This window comes from Myodes glareolus, chromosome X, assembly GCF_982192425.1.
Source record: "Myodes glareolus chromosome X, mMyoGla1.1, whole genome shotgun sequence".
In the NCBI taxonomy this organism is placed as follows: domain Eukaryota; kingdom Metazoa; phylum Chordata; class Mammalia; order Rodentia; family Cricetidae; genus Myodes; species Myodes glareolus.
In genome coordinates, this window is record NC_142053.1 from 141,197,024 (window position 1) to 141,213,395 (window position 16,372).

Below are 16,372 nucleotides of genomic sequence, written 5' to 3' on the forward strand. Positions count from 1 at the left end.
TAAGATTTGCTATTTAACTTTGGTATTTCAATACTTTTTGCAATGTAAATATATTTAGGTTTGGATTTCTTTTATCTTTCCTTCTTGGCATGGATATATTTTTTAAAACTGGAATTTATGGCTTTAATCAATACAGAAAAAACTGTCAGCCATTATGTTGGAAAATATTGATTTTCTGTCGTCCTACCATCTCTGTAATCTTTCTAGTGTCTCCCTGGGGAGTTCTTGCCACAGATCTATGCGGCTATCTCATTCTAGCCCTGATATCTCACCAGCTCCTTTTCATATGCTCCATAATTCATATATCCCATTTTTTGATCTTGCTGTGCTGCATTTTAAGTACATTCATCAAATATATTCTCCAGTTCAGTAATTCTCTTCTGTGATGTTAAATGTGATTTAAAACTCCACTGAGTTTTAGATTTCAATATTTATACATTTAATTCCCAAGAGATCAGCTGGGTTCAAAATTTGCTGTGAATTTTTTAAATAGTGACACGTTCTTATGGAAGAAAATGCTCCCTTTGTGTCTTTTCTAATTCTAAGCTCACTTATTTTATCCTTTCCCCTAGGATATCCTAATATGAGAAGAATTTAGAGACTATAAATTTACAGTTTAGGGCCCACTCTTAGGTTTTGTAACTTGGATCCTTCCCTGTGCAGTCTTGCACATCTCAGACTCTGACTGTACTCTTTCAAAGCAATTTTTATTTTGTTTATGTTGTCTACCAAAATCTAAACAGAGTTTCTATGTTAATTTTTTTTTTAATTTTTAAAGGCTAGACAAAGGAAATAGGAAGTAAAGGAAGGAAGGAGGGAGGGAGGGAAGAAAGGAAAACAGTCTTCATTGTCAGCTTGTGCCAGCAGGTGAGTTTGTTCTTTACTACCTATTGCCAATGGCTCTTACTTAAAGGCCTTGGTTTTATTTGCAACTTGACAATTCTAATTTTTTGCCATATGTAATCCAATGTAAAGCTAAATAATCTACACCGAAAAGAGATACAAAAGAACATGTACAGAAATATACTCCAGACTGGGTGGTGGCAGTGTACACCTTTAATCCCAGCACTCAGAAGGCAGAGTAACATTAGAACTTAGCAAGAAAACACAAAACTAACTTAAACTACCCAGGAAATTTTATTTTCACATTTACAAGAACTCCAAAAATTGGTATTTTGGGTCAATTAAATTAGTGGTTCCCCAGTGATATTAGGAACTTTGTTGTCCTTCATTTCCTCTAGTCTTGCTTTCTTATGTTCCAGCTAATATTAGAATCTATCCCAAAATAGGGATTATTTCTGTTTCTACAACCCAATTTTTACATCCATGTGGGGGTTCCATTCCTGACCTAGAGGTGTTGGCTTATGTGCATGCACTTGTGTACTCTCCCCAAATTCTCCCTAAATTGGAATCACGAAACACAAACCATTGCATCACCTGTCTTTTACAAATATTTACACATAGAAAATCTTTTATTTCATTTCATGGCTATATTAAAGTTTTGAAAATCATTAAAACTTGGCCCAACTGTGATGCAGTTTATTCACATCTGTTCACTCATGCAAAAGGAAAGAAATGTCCACCTACAGAAGGTGAAAGGTTAAGAGAATAAACAAGTTGGTGAGTAGGGAAGAAATAAAAGCCAAAATCACTTTTTTCCACTATCAGGGCTGGAATTCTGACATTACTGTTTCAATGTCTTAATTGGCCTTATTTTCACTCACACTTATCATTTTTTCATTCAGTGTGACTTTCAATTAGTAACCCCCAACACTTTTGATGAGTTCTTTCCAGCTGATAGCCTGACTAAACCTGCGTCTGGGAAAGATGTGAGAGATAGCATCTGTGGGGCTGAGGCTGTGTTGGAGTGGCAGCTGCTGCAGCTCTCTTTTCTAGGGAAGTCACATGGGTCAGCCCATGCCATGGAAAAATATACTTTTCTCTGGGTATATACCTTCTGAAAGGAGAGTGATTAATCTAAGCCTATGTTTCCTTTTATTGAAGATCTTATCACTTCTCGGCCTTTTGGTTAAGATCAAATGTAGTATCTGTTCTTATCAGTATAATATCTGGTATGTCCTCTATCCGAGGACAATATATCAAGTGGATTTTGGGAAGTAGGAGTTGGAATAGGAGCTTGCTCCATCCACTCCACACATCGACCTGGTATTTCAGTGTCTCCAGAAACCGTGAAACAAATAAACAAAGACCACTTCATTTCTTTTATTTTTTGCAATACAAGCATCTGTATACAGAATAATGAACCCAAAATGTGATTAATAGTTAATCTTGGAGCTACAGATATGACTCAAAGAGTGTTTGTCAAGCATGAACAAAGCCCTACTTTCAATCTTGTTTACATCAACACCATTTAAACCCAGGTGTGGTGGCACATGTTTCCAGTCCCAGTACCTGGAGGTAGAAGCAGGAGGATCAGATGTTCAAGGTCATCCTGGCCTACAAAGTGAGTTTGAGGCCAGCCTGGGCTACATTAGACAATGATGTCTCATATGTGTGTATACACACACATACACACACATACATACATACAAACATACATACACCTATCTTCTTTTCACACTTCCTATAACTTTTAGCATTACATAACTTTCAGTGTGACTTTTATTTAGTATATAATATATAATGCATATAATGTGCTGAATAAATATTTCATTATGAATGAAATATTATCCAGTCTTTAAGAGCAAGGAAATTTTGGCATATGTTACCACATGGATTATGCTAAATGAAATAAGCCAGTCCCTAAAAGGCAGCTATTGTATGATTGTACTTGTCCGAGGTAACTAGACCATCAAAATTCACAAAGGCAAAGCAGAGTACTGGGTGCTCAAGGCTTAGGGGAACAAGACATAGGGAGCTGTTTAATAGGTACAGAGTTTTAATTTTTTGGATAAGAGTTCTAAAGATCAGTTATGCTACAGCGTCAATTTATTTCTCGAATTTACTATGACTGAATTATGTACTTAAGAATAGTAAAGAGGCTAAGTTGTATGATTTATGCATTTTATCATAATTAAATTATTTTAAAAGATGGAAAGGAAAAAGTTTTAATTGCAATTTTTGATGGCAAATCATGTACATGGACTAAATTAGAAGGTATGAAGGGCAAATAGTGTTTTGACTGTGAGCCTTCTCTGTACCCAAGTCCTCCTATTTGCCTTATAATTGCCCACCCCCTCTTCCCAGAAGCATCAATTGATAATATTTTCTTACATGTCCCTCCGTAGATGTGATTCAAAAGACACATTCTTTTGAATAGCTGCATGGTATTTGTTTGGATTTCATGCATCTGCCATTCCCCCAACAGTGGCCCTTTCATTGTCTCTCATTTAATGTTTCTTTAAAATCTAACCTTGAAATAAATAATATACATTCCACTATGTCTCTGATTATTTCATATAGTTTTTACATAACTAACTCATTTTAACAGACACATTTACAGGATTCAAGATTCAGAAAGCAAAAGAGAATAAACTTTGCAGTGTTCCACTGTTGTTGATGTCTCCCAGGTCATCATGCTCCTGGGTATGTCATTTGCCTGACTTTTTACTATCTGCTCTTTGCATTTTTTTTTCTGCACTACTTACTACTCCAGGAAACTACATTTCCAAGGTTCCTCTGCCTGGTGGCTTCTGGTTAGCTTCAGTGGGGAGTAAGGAGAAAGACTGCTCTCTACTCCTATTGCTGCAGCTTCTTGACTCCATTTCCTACTAGACATCTCTACTCTATTCCAACTCTTTTTGGGCACCAATCCTGGATTCTACTACTGCTGCTGCTGGTTCAGTATTATTAGGTAAGCATATATTCTAGTCTGCTTCCTGTTGCTGTGATAAACACCATAACCAAAAACAACATGAGGAGGAAAAGGGTTTATTTGGCTTTAGATGACTGGAGCATTGAGAGAAATCAGGACAGGAAGTCAAGCCAGAGCAGAGGCAAGAACCATGGAGGAAAGCTGTTTACTGGCTTGTTGTTGAGTTCACATTCAGCTAGCTGCCTTTATTATACACCCCACTCTCCCAGTGGTGGCACTGCTCACAGTGGTTTGGGCATTCCTTCATCAATTAGCAATCAAGAAAATGCTCTACCACCATGCCCACAGGTCAATCTGGTGGTGGCAATTCCACAACTGAGGTTCCTTCTTCCTAGGTGTGTCAAGCTGACAATCGAAAATAGCCTTCACAGCAAAGTTTAAGAATTTCATCATGTTGTCTTGATCATGAATTGGCATGGTGATTATCCAAATAGGATGAACAATTTGTTTACTGAATGTCTTTTTTTAAATCTCTGATGTCACAAGACTGATGCAATTCTGTCTCCTGGGAAGAATGTGAGGTGTGCCTGAAGATTACACTAGCACAGGCTTGCTAGGCTTAAGGGCACAAACTGGCTTGCCTTTAATCAGCAATAATGGAGATATGTGCCTTCAATTCTCATTATTGAAAGTTTTTTCAAGAAGCTGCATGGAATGGCCCAAGAGCCACCTATTACTGCTTGTTAAAATGTGAACCCTGGGGTCAAAGAAATGTTAAGAATTAAAGTAAGTATGAGAAAGAGTACCGTGGCTGATTGCTATTCCCAGTGCCACAGCTGGCAAACTTCCTGCAAGGAGCCAAGTAGAGCACAGTGTGGGTGTTAAGGGCTATGCTGTCTTTGGTGACATGACTCACTTCTGATGTTTTAATACTGAGGCATCCACAGACCATGTTTAAAAGAATGAGCATGACTGTGTTTTAGTCTGACTTTCTCAGCAAAAGGGCAGTTGGCAGGAGCTTCCCAGGTCATACTTTACCCACCCACATCCCAGAGTAAAAATCAGAGTCCTCACAAGGCACAGTCACTTCAAACCATAGAGTGTTCCCCGTCTGTGACATCTGAAATAAATCATAGGTTAACAGGTCATTTGGATATTGGACTTTAGATGTAGACTGGCTATTATTAACTATATGACCTTGGACAATAGTTTCTTCATGGAAAAGCTGAATAATAGATGTTATTTCTGCATGTAGTAATAGTGAACACAATATATTAATAGATGTGCTGGATACAATTTGGCAGCCTTTGCTCAGAGTATTTCCTGCTGCCAATGTAGTCTTCTGCATTCATTACTTTTCTCTCTGTGTAAAAGGAGCGGCAGGCTGTGTCCCCGCCGCCTGGCTCATGGCTAGCTTTATCCGGAATAATTACACGGAAACTGTATTCATTTAGACACTGCCTGGCCCATTATCTGTAGTATCTTATTAGCTAATTCTCACATCTTGCTTTAACCCATATTTAGTAATCTATGTAGCACCATGAGGTGGTGGCTTACCAGGAAAGATACTAACCTGCGTCTGTCTCGGAGAGGAGAGTCATGGCGACTGCCTCCCTGCCTTCTTCCTCCCAACATTCTGTTCTGTTTACTCTGCCTATCTAATTTTCTGTCCTATCAAGGGACCAAGGCAGTTTCTTTATTAACCAATGAAAGTAACACATAGACAGATGACCCTCCTCCATCATTTCCCCTTTTTCTGTTTAAACAAAAAGGAAAGGCTTTAACTTTAACATAGGAAAATTACATATAACAAAACAGTTATCAAACAAGAATTACAGCTACAATATTTATATCTATTTTATCTTTTATCATAACTAAGGAAAACTATAACTATAACTAACTATTCTTCAGCTCTATCAAAAACTCCAGAAGGATATAATATTACCTAAGTAAACAAGAAGTAAACAACTTCCAAAACTCTAGAAATGACAAAGACATCTTGCTGCCTGTACAGTCACCCAAAGTATTTTTTTTGTACCATTGGGGCATCTATCTTCAGCCTTCAGGCCCATAGTATCCAGCAGACTTTTCCTTGAACCAGGAAAATTCAAAGACATTTCAGTCACTTTTTGCTGTGTCCTGCAGAATGTCTCGTAGACTCTTTCATAAATCAGGAACCCCGAAGGTTCATCTCACCTTTAGGCAAGTTTAACAGTCCCCTCTCTGCAGGCTCTCTGTGTCCAGTTTATGCAACAGTCCATGCAAGAGCAGTTTCTTGCCCAAATGTCTAACCAACTCCATAAGGAGCCTCTTTGATGTCCATCTTCCTCTTGAAATAGATTGGTGCTGCCAGGAGCAGACATGTCTCATTTTCATGAAAAACCCTAAGTTATTAAAACATTAAATGCCATATTCCGTAGGCTTTGAAAGATATGAAGAATGCCTATCTGAAATAGATCTATGTACATCTAGAAAGTCTAACTAACATGACTACAAGTTTGACTATTATCGATGATTATACATTAACAGCCTATATTTCCTAATTATACATTATGTTTTTAAATGAACTACACAATCACAATATCTTAATCAAGATCAGAAATACATATACATATAACAAAATTGACCTTAAAATCCATACCAATGCAAATTATTCATATCTATATCATATCCCCTTTTAAATGTAAAAGAACATTTATAAACAATATTTGGGAATATGGGCGGTAGTTATTTCTCTCCAAACTTCTTCCTGTTGTATGGGGGCGCTGTTAATCAGGTCTTCTGTGGTGTAACCTATGTGCCAGGTTCATCTCAGTCGGCAGTTGAGTGAAGCAATTTTTGAGGGTTTTCACAGCAACCTTTCAGGAGAATGTGGTCTATCATACCATATTGGGATAGAAACAATCTACAGGGTCTCATCCTCTGTGAAAACAAAAGAAGAATCTCTTTTCCAAAGTATCATATCCCTAGATACAAATTCTGAAGTCATAATACCCTTATATCCATTCTGGTTTAGCTTGGCAGCCCATATAATGAAATGTCTCTCTGTACTTAGCTCCTTCACAGTCAAAAATTTTAAAGAAAACACAATGTACATAATCCAGACTCTCTGTGAATTTTCCATTTTTACGTGGCTTATTTTTATTTATTTCTTTTAATCTATAACTATCTGTACTCTGTCTCTTTAAAGACTTTACCCTTTTTCTTTAAGGTATTAACTTTATTCTCTATATTCTTTTTCTTTTCTCTCCCAAGCCTACATACAGTCATCTAACACTGTGACCCATTCAGAGGTCTTTTATGTCTGAATCTGTCCTATTGTGAATCTGTAATTCTTTACTGTCCAGGAGCAGTTCTTAAAATGTTAAGCACTTCTTAAAAACTTTAGTTGCACCATGTAGAGGTAATACAGTACCACCTGTTTACTGCCAGTCTTAACCTTAATTGCGCTGTTATTAGGATAATTATGATAGTTCCTGCCTGAGACCAGCATAGTTCAGCATGGCAGAGCTGAGCCACTTCTGCCTCAGAGCCATTTGGTGCCCCTGAGCTCCGCACAGTTCCAGGCACACAGCAGTCCACATTGCCATCAAGCAAGCCGTAGCACTTTACTCCAAATGCTCCATTCAAAAGGTCTGTCTTTTGCAGGGGCCAGACAGAGATTGAGATGGCGGCACAGCCCAGGAAGTGGCGTTTTAAAACCTCAACTTTTTTTTTTTTTTTTTTAGAAGTTATGGATCTCCTTTATGACAAACATACACACAGGATGCAGGTTAACCCTTGATTTCATCTTTCTAAGCTCATCTTATTTTCTTTTTTTTTCTTTTTTTTTGAAAGTAATTTTATTAAATTATAAAAAGTTTCCATTTACGCCCCTCTTCCCAACGCCCTCCCACTCCCCCCCTCCCTCTCCTCCTCCCTCTTTGTCCCTAAGGGCAGTCAGGGTATCCTGCCCTGTGGGAAGTTCAAGTTCCTCCCCCCTCCCTCCAGGTCCAGGAAGGTGAGTATCCAAACAGACTGGATCCCAAAAATCCAGTATATGCAGAGGAAACTAGTCCCAGTGTCATTGTCAATGGCTTCTCAGAAAGACTCTAGGCCAGCCACACTCAGAGAATCCGGCCACATTCAGAGAATCTGGTTGGATCACATGCTCGTTCAGTCGCAGTCCAACTGCCCATGGTAAACTCTCATTAGATCCGACCGCTTGTATCAGTGGGTGATAGCATCCCTCGCAGTCCTTCGTCATTTTCTTCCTCCTTCTGCTCCTCATTTGGATCTTGGGGGGCTCAGTCCGGTGCTCCAATGTGGGTCTCCGTCTGTATCGCCATCCAACGCCAGATGAAGGATCTATGGTGATAAGCAAAACATTCATCAGTATGGTTATGAGCCAAGGCCGGTTCAGGCACCCTCTCCTCTGTCCAGAGAACAATCTGGGGATCTCTCCTTGGACCTGGGATCCCATATATAATCAAGTCTCCTGTAAACTCTAAAATGACTCCCTTAGTTGAAATATATTCTTCCCTGATCCCATATTCATCCTTCCTCCCTTCCCCCCATCCCGGTCAACCGAGCTTTCTCCATTCCTCCCCTACTCCCTTCTCTCTAACCCTCTCCCCTTCCAACAACCCTCCCACCCCCCCATGCACCCAAGGTTACCTGGGACTCTTGACTATTTCCTATCTCCTGGCGGATAGCTAAATAATCTTCATCAGGTTCGTCTTCTTATTTAGCTTCTCTAGGATCTCGAATAATAGGCTCAAAGACCTTTAAATTATGGTTAGAATCCACTTATGAGTGAATACATACCGTGTTCCTCTTTTTGGGTCTGGCTTACCTCACTCAGTAAAGCGTTTTCTATGTCCATCCATTTGCATGCAAAATTCAAGATGTCATTATTTTTTACCGCTGAGTAAAACTCTAATGTGTATATGTTCCACACCTTTTTTAACCATTCTTCTATTGAGGGGCACCTAGGCTGTTTCCAGGTTCTGGCTATTACAAAAAGTGCTGCTATGAACATAGTTGAACAAACGCTTTTGTAGTATGTTCGGGAATCTCTAGGGTATATTCCCAAGAGAGGAATTGCTGGGTCCTGAGGGAGGTTGACTCCCAGTTTCCTGAGAAACCGCCACACTGATTTCCACAGTGGCTGCACAAGTTTGCATTCCCACCAACAATGGATGAGTGTTCCCCTCATTCCACATCCTCTCCAGCATAGGCTATCATTGGTGTTTTTAACTTTAGCAATTGTGACAGGTGTGAGATGGTATCTCAAAGTGGTTTTGATTTGCATTTCCCTGATTGCTTAGGAGGTTGAGCATGACCTTAATTGCCTTCTGGCCATTCAAAGTTCATCTGTTGTGAATTCTCTGTTCAGATCAGTACCCCATTTTTTAATTGGGTTAATTAGAGTTTTAGTGTCTAGTTTCTTGAGTTCTTTGTATATTCTGGAGATCAGACCTTTGTCTGATGAGGGGTTGGTGAAGATCTTCTCCCAGTCAGAAGGCAGCCTTTTTGTCTTACTGACAGTGTCCTTTGCTTTACAGAAGCTTCTCAGTTTCAGCAGGTCCCATTTATTCATTGTTTCTCTTATTGTCTGTGCTACTGGGGTCCTACTTAGGAAGTGGCCTCCTGTGCCTATATCTTGTAGACTACTTCCCACTTTCTCTTCTATCAGGTTCAAAGTGGACAGATTGATGTTGATGTCTTTAATCCATTTGGACCTGAGTTTTGTGCATGGTGATAGATATGGATCTATTTTCATTCTTCTACAGGTTGACATCCAGTTATGCCAGCACCATTTGTTAAAGACGCTTTCCTTCTTCCATTGTATACCTTTAGCTCCCTTGTCAAAAATTAGGTGTTCATAGGTTTGAGGGTTAGTATCTGGGTCTTCTATTCGATTCCATAGGTCGACTTCTCTGTTCTTATGCCAATACCAAGCTGTTTTCAATACTGTAGCTCTGTAATAGAGTTTGAAGTCAGGGATAGTAATGCCTCCAGAAGTTCCTTTATTGTATAAGATTGTTTTGGCTATCCTGGGTTTTTTGTTTTTCCATATAAACTTGATTATTGTTCTCTCAAGGTCTGTGAAGAAGTTTGATGGGATTTTGATGGGGATTGCATTGAATCTATAGATTGCTTTTGGTAGAATTGCCATTTTTACTATGTTGATTCTCCCAATCAAAGAGCAGGGGAGGTCTTTCCATTTTCTGGTATCCTCCTCAATTTCTCTTTTCAAAGGCTTAAAGTTCTTGTCAAATAGGTCTTTCACATCCTTGGTTAGAGTAACCCCAAGGTATTTTATGCTGTTTGTGGCTATCGTGAAAGGTGATGTTTCTCTGATTTCCCTCTCCGTTTCTTTATCCTTTGTGTATAGGAGTGCCACTGATTTTTTGGAGTTGATTTTGTACCCTGCCACGTTACTAAAGGTGTTTATCAGCTGTAGGAGTTCTTTGGTAGAGTTTTTGGGGTCGCTTATGTACACTATCATATCGTCAGCAAATAACGAAAGTTTAACTTCATCCTTTCCAATTCGAATCCCCTTGATCCCCTTATGTTGTCTTATTGCTATTGCTAGAACTTCAAGCACTATATTGAAGAGGTATGGAGAGAGTGGACAGCCTTGTCGTGTTCCTGATTTTAGTGGAAAGGCTTTGAGTTTCTCTCCATTCAATTTGATGTTAGCTGTCGGCTTGCTGTATATTGCTTTTATTATATTTAGGTATGATCCTTGTATCCCCAGTCTCTCCAACACCTTTATCATAAATGGCTGTTGAATTTTGTCAAATGCTTTTTCAGCATCCAATGAAATGATCATATGGTTTTTTCTTTCAGTTTATTTATATGATGGATTACATTGATAGATTTGCGTATGTTGAACCAGCCCTGCATCTCTGGGATGAAGCCTACTTGATCATAATGGATAATTTTTCTAATGTGTTCTTGGATTCGGTTTGCCAGTATTTTATTGAGAATTTTCGCATCGATGTTCATGAGTGAGATTGGCCTGTAATTCTCTTTCTTGGTTGTGTCTTTGTGTGGTTTTGGTATTAGGGTGACTGTAGCTTCATAAAAGGAGCTTGGCAGTGACTTTTCTTTTTCTATATTGTGGAATACATTAAGGAGTATAGGTATTAGCTCTTCCTGGAAGTTCTGGTAGAATTCTGCATTGAAACCATCTGGTCCTGGGTTTTTTTGGTAGGGAGATTTTTGATAACAGCTTCTAGTTCTTCACGAGTTAGATATTAGAATGGCCACACCCGCTTGTTTCTTAGGTCCATTTGCTTGGAAAACCTTTTCCCAACCCTTTACTCTGAGTAGGTGTCTGTCTTTGTGGTTGAGGTGTGTTTCTTGTAGACAGCAGAATGTTGGATCCTGTTTTCGTATCCAGTCTCTAAGTCTGTGCCTCTTTATAGGTGAGTTGAGACCATTGATATTAAGTGATATTAATGACCAGTGATCGATGACTCTGGTCATTTTTTTGGGTAGTAGAGTGTATGTGTTTTCCTTCTTTGAGTTGTGCTTGTGACGGGTCGCTAGATGTCTGAGTTAATGTAGGCAGTGTTTGGAATGTTGGATTCCTTGGGTTGTGATTTTCCTTCTAGTATTCTCTGTAAGGCTGGATTAGTAGCTACGTATTGTTTAAATTTGTTTTTATCTTGGAATATTTTGTTTTCTCCGTTGGTAGTGAACAATAGCTTGGCTGGGTGAAGTAGTCTGGGCTTGCATCCATTGTCTCTTAGTTTCTGCAGTACCTCTATCCAGGACCTTCTGGCTTTCATGGTTTCCATCGAGAAGTCTGGTGTAAGTCTCATAGGTTTACCTTTATAAGTTACTTGACCTTTTTCTTTTGCAGCTCTCAATATCCTTTCTTTAGTCTGAATGCTTTGTGTTTTGATTATTATATGACGAGGGGATGTTTTTTTCTGGTCCAGTCTATTCGGTGTTCTGTATGCTTCTTGAACCTTCATAGGAATATCGTTCTTTAGGATGGGAAAGTTTTCTTCTATAATTTTGTTGAGTATATTTTCTGGACCTTTGAAATGCAATTCTTCTCCTTATTCTACTCCTATTATTCTTAGATTTGGTTTTTTTATTGTGTCCCACAGTTCCTGAATGTTTTGTGATGAGAATTTGTTGGATTTGCTGTTTTCTTTGGTCAGAGTGTTTAATTTCTCTATGGTGTCCTCAGAGTCTGAGATTCTTTCTTCTATCTCTTGTATTCTATTGGTTAAGCTTGTTTCTGAAGTCTCTGTTCGTTTACCTAGATTTTCCATAGCCAGCCGGCCCTCGGTTTGTGATTTCTTCATTGACTCCATTTCAGTTTTCAAATCTTGAACTGTTTCTATTACCTGTTTGATTGTTTTTTCTTGGTTTCCCAGAATTTCATTTACGGATTTACTCATTTCTTCAAACTTTTTCGTATATTTCTCTTCCAATTCTTTACTCATTTCCTCATTTTTTTTGTTATACTTATCTTCCATTTCTTTACGGCAGATTTTCACCTCCTGTTTAAGTTCCTCTATTATTTTCATAAAGAAGCACTTAGAGTCGATTTCTTCTATTTCTTCTGGAGTAGGGTGTTCAATTCTTCTAGTTTCGAGCTCCCTGGATTCTGGCGATGTCATGTTGCCTTTCAGGTTGTTGGAGGAATTCTTGCATTGGCGCCTGCCCATCTCCTCCACTCTGGATGAAACTCCTCAGCACTTTCTGGATAGAACTCCTTAGCACTCTCTGAATAGAGCTCCTCAGCCCTCTCTGGGAAGAACTCCTCAGCAGTGCAACAGGGCTAGCTGGTCTTCCCAGGACCCGGGAGACAAAGGGCCCGCAGCAGTGGGGGGAGGGGAGGGGTCCCTTGGAACACCGAAGACCCTGCTGCAGAAGCTGGGGGGGGGGCTGTGCTCTCTTCCTGGGCAGGCAGGCTGCCCAGGTGAGCACCCACTCACCTCTCTGGGAAGAAGTCCTCAAAACCTCAACTTTTTTCTTGTTGCGGCTGCTGAGTCAGGGAAATTTCTCTACAGTACGTCCTAGCAAACAGCAAAAAGCGGTGCTAAACTCTGTTTTTTTTGTATTTAAAATCAAGCTCTCTTAGGTTTTTAAGTGGATTTAATTGGCCACGTTGGGCGCCACTCTGTAAAAGGAGCAGCAGGCTGCATTCCCGCCAGCCGGCTCCCAGCTAGTTTACACCCGAAATAATTACACGGAAACTATATTCATTTAAACACTGCCTGGCCCATTACCTTCAACTTCTTATTGGCTAACTTTCACATATTGATTCAACCCATTTCTAATAATCTGTATCTCACCACGAGGTCGTGGCTTACCGGGAAAGATTCAGCATGTCTGACCTGGCAGCTTCATGGCGGGCAGCTCTCTGTTTCTGCTTCTTTCTCCCACATTTCAGTTCTGTCTTCCCCACCTACCTATGTTCTGACCTATCAGGCCAGGCAGTTTTCTTTATTAATTAACCAGTGAAAGCAACAGATAGATAGAAGACTCTCCTACATCATCTCTGCAATATCAAAATTCCCAAAGAAGACAGTTTAAAGGATGAAGGGTTTACTGTTCCTCACAGTTTAAAGGTAGGAGCTCACCATTCCAGGGAAGGTATGACAGTAAGAGTGACTCCAGCTATGGTGGCAGGAGGATGAGGTAGCTGAACACATTACATTTCCTGTCCAGAAGTAGAGGGGTTGAATGCTGGTACTCAACTGGCTTCTTCTCTTTTATTCACTTTGGGACCGCAGTCCATGGGGTGGTACCACCCACATTCTTGTTCCCTCAGTTAAATCTTTCTGGCAATGTCCTCATTGAGACTTTCAGAGGTGTGTTTCTTAAGTGGTTCTAAAATCTAGTCAAAGTAATGGAAAATAACCATCACAAGTCCACTGCTTGTCAAATCAATGCCCAAGTACATCACTTTAAAGTCATTATGTTTCACTTTTGGTCCCATAAGATTACAGCCATTTTAGAGTTCAAAATGCATTCATTCTATTGTAAAAGTCCCCATAGGCTTAGTAGTTTAACGACTGTTCAATAGCCTATAATCTAGATTCTTTTGACATTCAAGGCAATCTCCTAGCTGTGAACCTTGTTTTTTTATTCTTTTTTAAAGTTACCTACTTCCAATGTACAGTGTCACAGAATAAACATTGCCATTTCAAATGGGGAAAATGGGAGAATGGCAAGGAAAGTCAAGAGCAGAGCAAGACCAAAACCCAGCAGGACAAACACCCAACCCTGCAGTTACGCATCTCATTTTAGGCCTGTGATAGAGTTATCAAAGTTTCAGTGGCTTTGTGTAACCCATCTCTCCAGCTCTGCTGACTACGGTACATGTAACATCTCCCTTGGAACAGCTACAGTCCATGCATGCAGTTTTCCTTAGAGGATGTCCCACATTTCTGGCATCTCTAATGTGCTGGGTTTTTTACTGCTAGTTAGGACTCACTTGCACAGCTCCATGCAGTGGCATCTCAGGTTTCTTTGCAGGTAATCTGTTCCTGCCACACACAGCCTGGCCTCACTAGTTTTTCCATCAACCCTCCATGACAGCTTACATTTTCCATGCACACAAAGCCAGCATCATGCAGAAAACACTTCCATTTTCTACTGCCTTCTCAAAATGCAGTCTGGTTCTACCACAGCTATATATAATGGCCTCCGTGTACCTTAGGAACTGAACCTGAGAAAATACTTTTCTGGACGGTTGTTTCAGGTAGGGAACCCACTCAAATTTTCTCAAATGAATTTGTGTTTCCACTGGTTGGAACTAGAGTTCCAAGCCTGTCATCCAGGTTTTTGTGTAATAGAACTATAATCTTCAACACTCACAGTCTCTTTGTCCTCATTGGCCTTGTCTGCTCCTTCAAATTTACACTTTTGTTTTGCTGGGCAGTGGTGGTGCACGCCTTTAATTCCAGCACTTGGGCCGCAGAGGCAGGCAGTTCTATGTGAGTTCAAGGCCAGTCTGGTCTACAAGAACTAGTTCCAGGACAGGCTCCAAAGCTACAGAGAAACTCTATCTTGAACCCCCTCCCCCCAAAAAAAGAAAAAGAAAATAAATTACACTTCTTTCCTTGTCTAACTTTATGGTTTTATGCTTTCTTTTTCTCACTTGGGATCTTACAAAATAAACAGTGAACAGTAACCACGCCATAACCTGTGTTATGTGCTGTCTTGAAATTTCCTCTGCTTAACAACTTAGTTCATTCATTTTAATTCAGCATCAATCACATGCTTAGCATGCAGTAATGAAGCCAGATTCTTTGCTAAAGAATAACATGAATGACCTCTAATCTAGATGCCACAAGAGTCCTTAGTCTCCTTTGAAACACCAAGAGCCAGGGCTCTACTATCTGCATTTCTCTCTGCCATGCTGGTTTTTCAAAATCCCACCAGAATGGCTCATTATGTTCTGTTTACAGCAGTCTGAGGAATTCACTATCCCATAGATCCAAATTTTCTCACATTCATCACACAAAGTGGTTAGAAAGGCCTGCGAGCCACAAAATCAGGTTTATCACAGCAATAGCTCCACTCTTTGTTACCAACGTTCTGTAGTGGTTATTTTTTTTTCATTGTAACAAAATAGTTGTCAAAAATAGAGTTATGGAAGGAAGGGTTTCCTGTGCTCACATATTGTGGGTACAGTCTACCATGGTAGGGGACAACTTTAGCTGTAGCAGCAGGGGTGTGAGGTAGCTGATCACACTGCATTCATGGTTAGGAAACAGAAAGATGAATGCTAGTATTCAACTTGCTCTCTCCTTTTTATTGAGTCCAAGAACCCAGTTCAGGAGGTAATGCCACCCTCATTTAGGGTGGGTCTTCCCTCCTCACTTAAACAGCTCTGAAAATATCCTCAAAGACATGCTAAAGGTATACCTTTAGGTACTTCTAAAATCAAGTTGACAATCACACCTTTCCTGTAATTCCTTTTTCACTTCTCTTCTTTTTCCCCATTTTTCCTTCCTGCTCTTCTTGTTTTTTATATTGTCTCAGTATGGACTTGAATTTGATGCCCTCCTCTTTGTCCGAGCCTTCCAGCTGCTGAGATTAGAAGCATGTGCAACCACACTTGTCTTCTCCAAAAAGTTACCTTCTCTCTCAGACTACGCTGAGCCCACCCCCACATTCTCCTACTTCTCCAGGGAGTCCCTGGTGCAGTAGTTCTCACCTAAGTCTTTTACCTGCATTTCTTACTTGGAAACGAATTTGACAGACTAACAACATCTGTACTGTCTGAACTTTCTGAGGGGGAATCCCATTCTTCTCCTTGGGGGTGGGACTATTGTACAAGATGCATAATAACTGTCTGACTTCTATGGCAGTGCGTGCAAATTTTCTTGAAACCAAAGTAGACAAAAAAAGAGGTAAGTGCTGTCGGGGGACACTTAAGTTAACTTTGAAGACTATGATGGTTGGTTTTAGTGTCAACTTGCTACAAAGCAGAATCGCCTGGTTAGAGAGCCTCAACTGAAGAACTGTCCTGCTTGTTTTATTTTGACTTGGGAAGATCGTTCCTAAGTGCAAGCAGCACCCCCTGATAGTAGTCCAAACAGAAAAGGCCATGGCAGAAGGAGGATCTTGCCT

At 40.0% G+C, this 16,372-nt stretch overlaps 1 non-coding gene across 1 annotated transcript; it reads left to right on the plus strand.

Annotated features, from left to right (window-relative positions):
• Positions 1-2,009: 2,009 nt before the first annotated feature.
• LOC125418018 (U2 spliceosomal RNA) lies at positions 2,010-2,200 on the plus strand. Its single transcript, XR_007237302.3, has one exon. It is a non-coding gene; the product is annotated as a U2 spliceosomal RNA (small nuclear RNA).
• Positions 2,201-16,372: the final 14,172 nt, after the last annotated feature.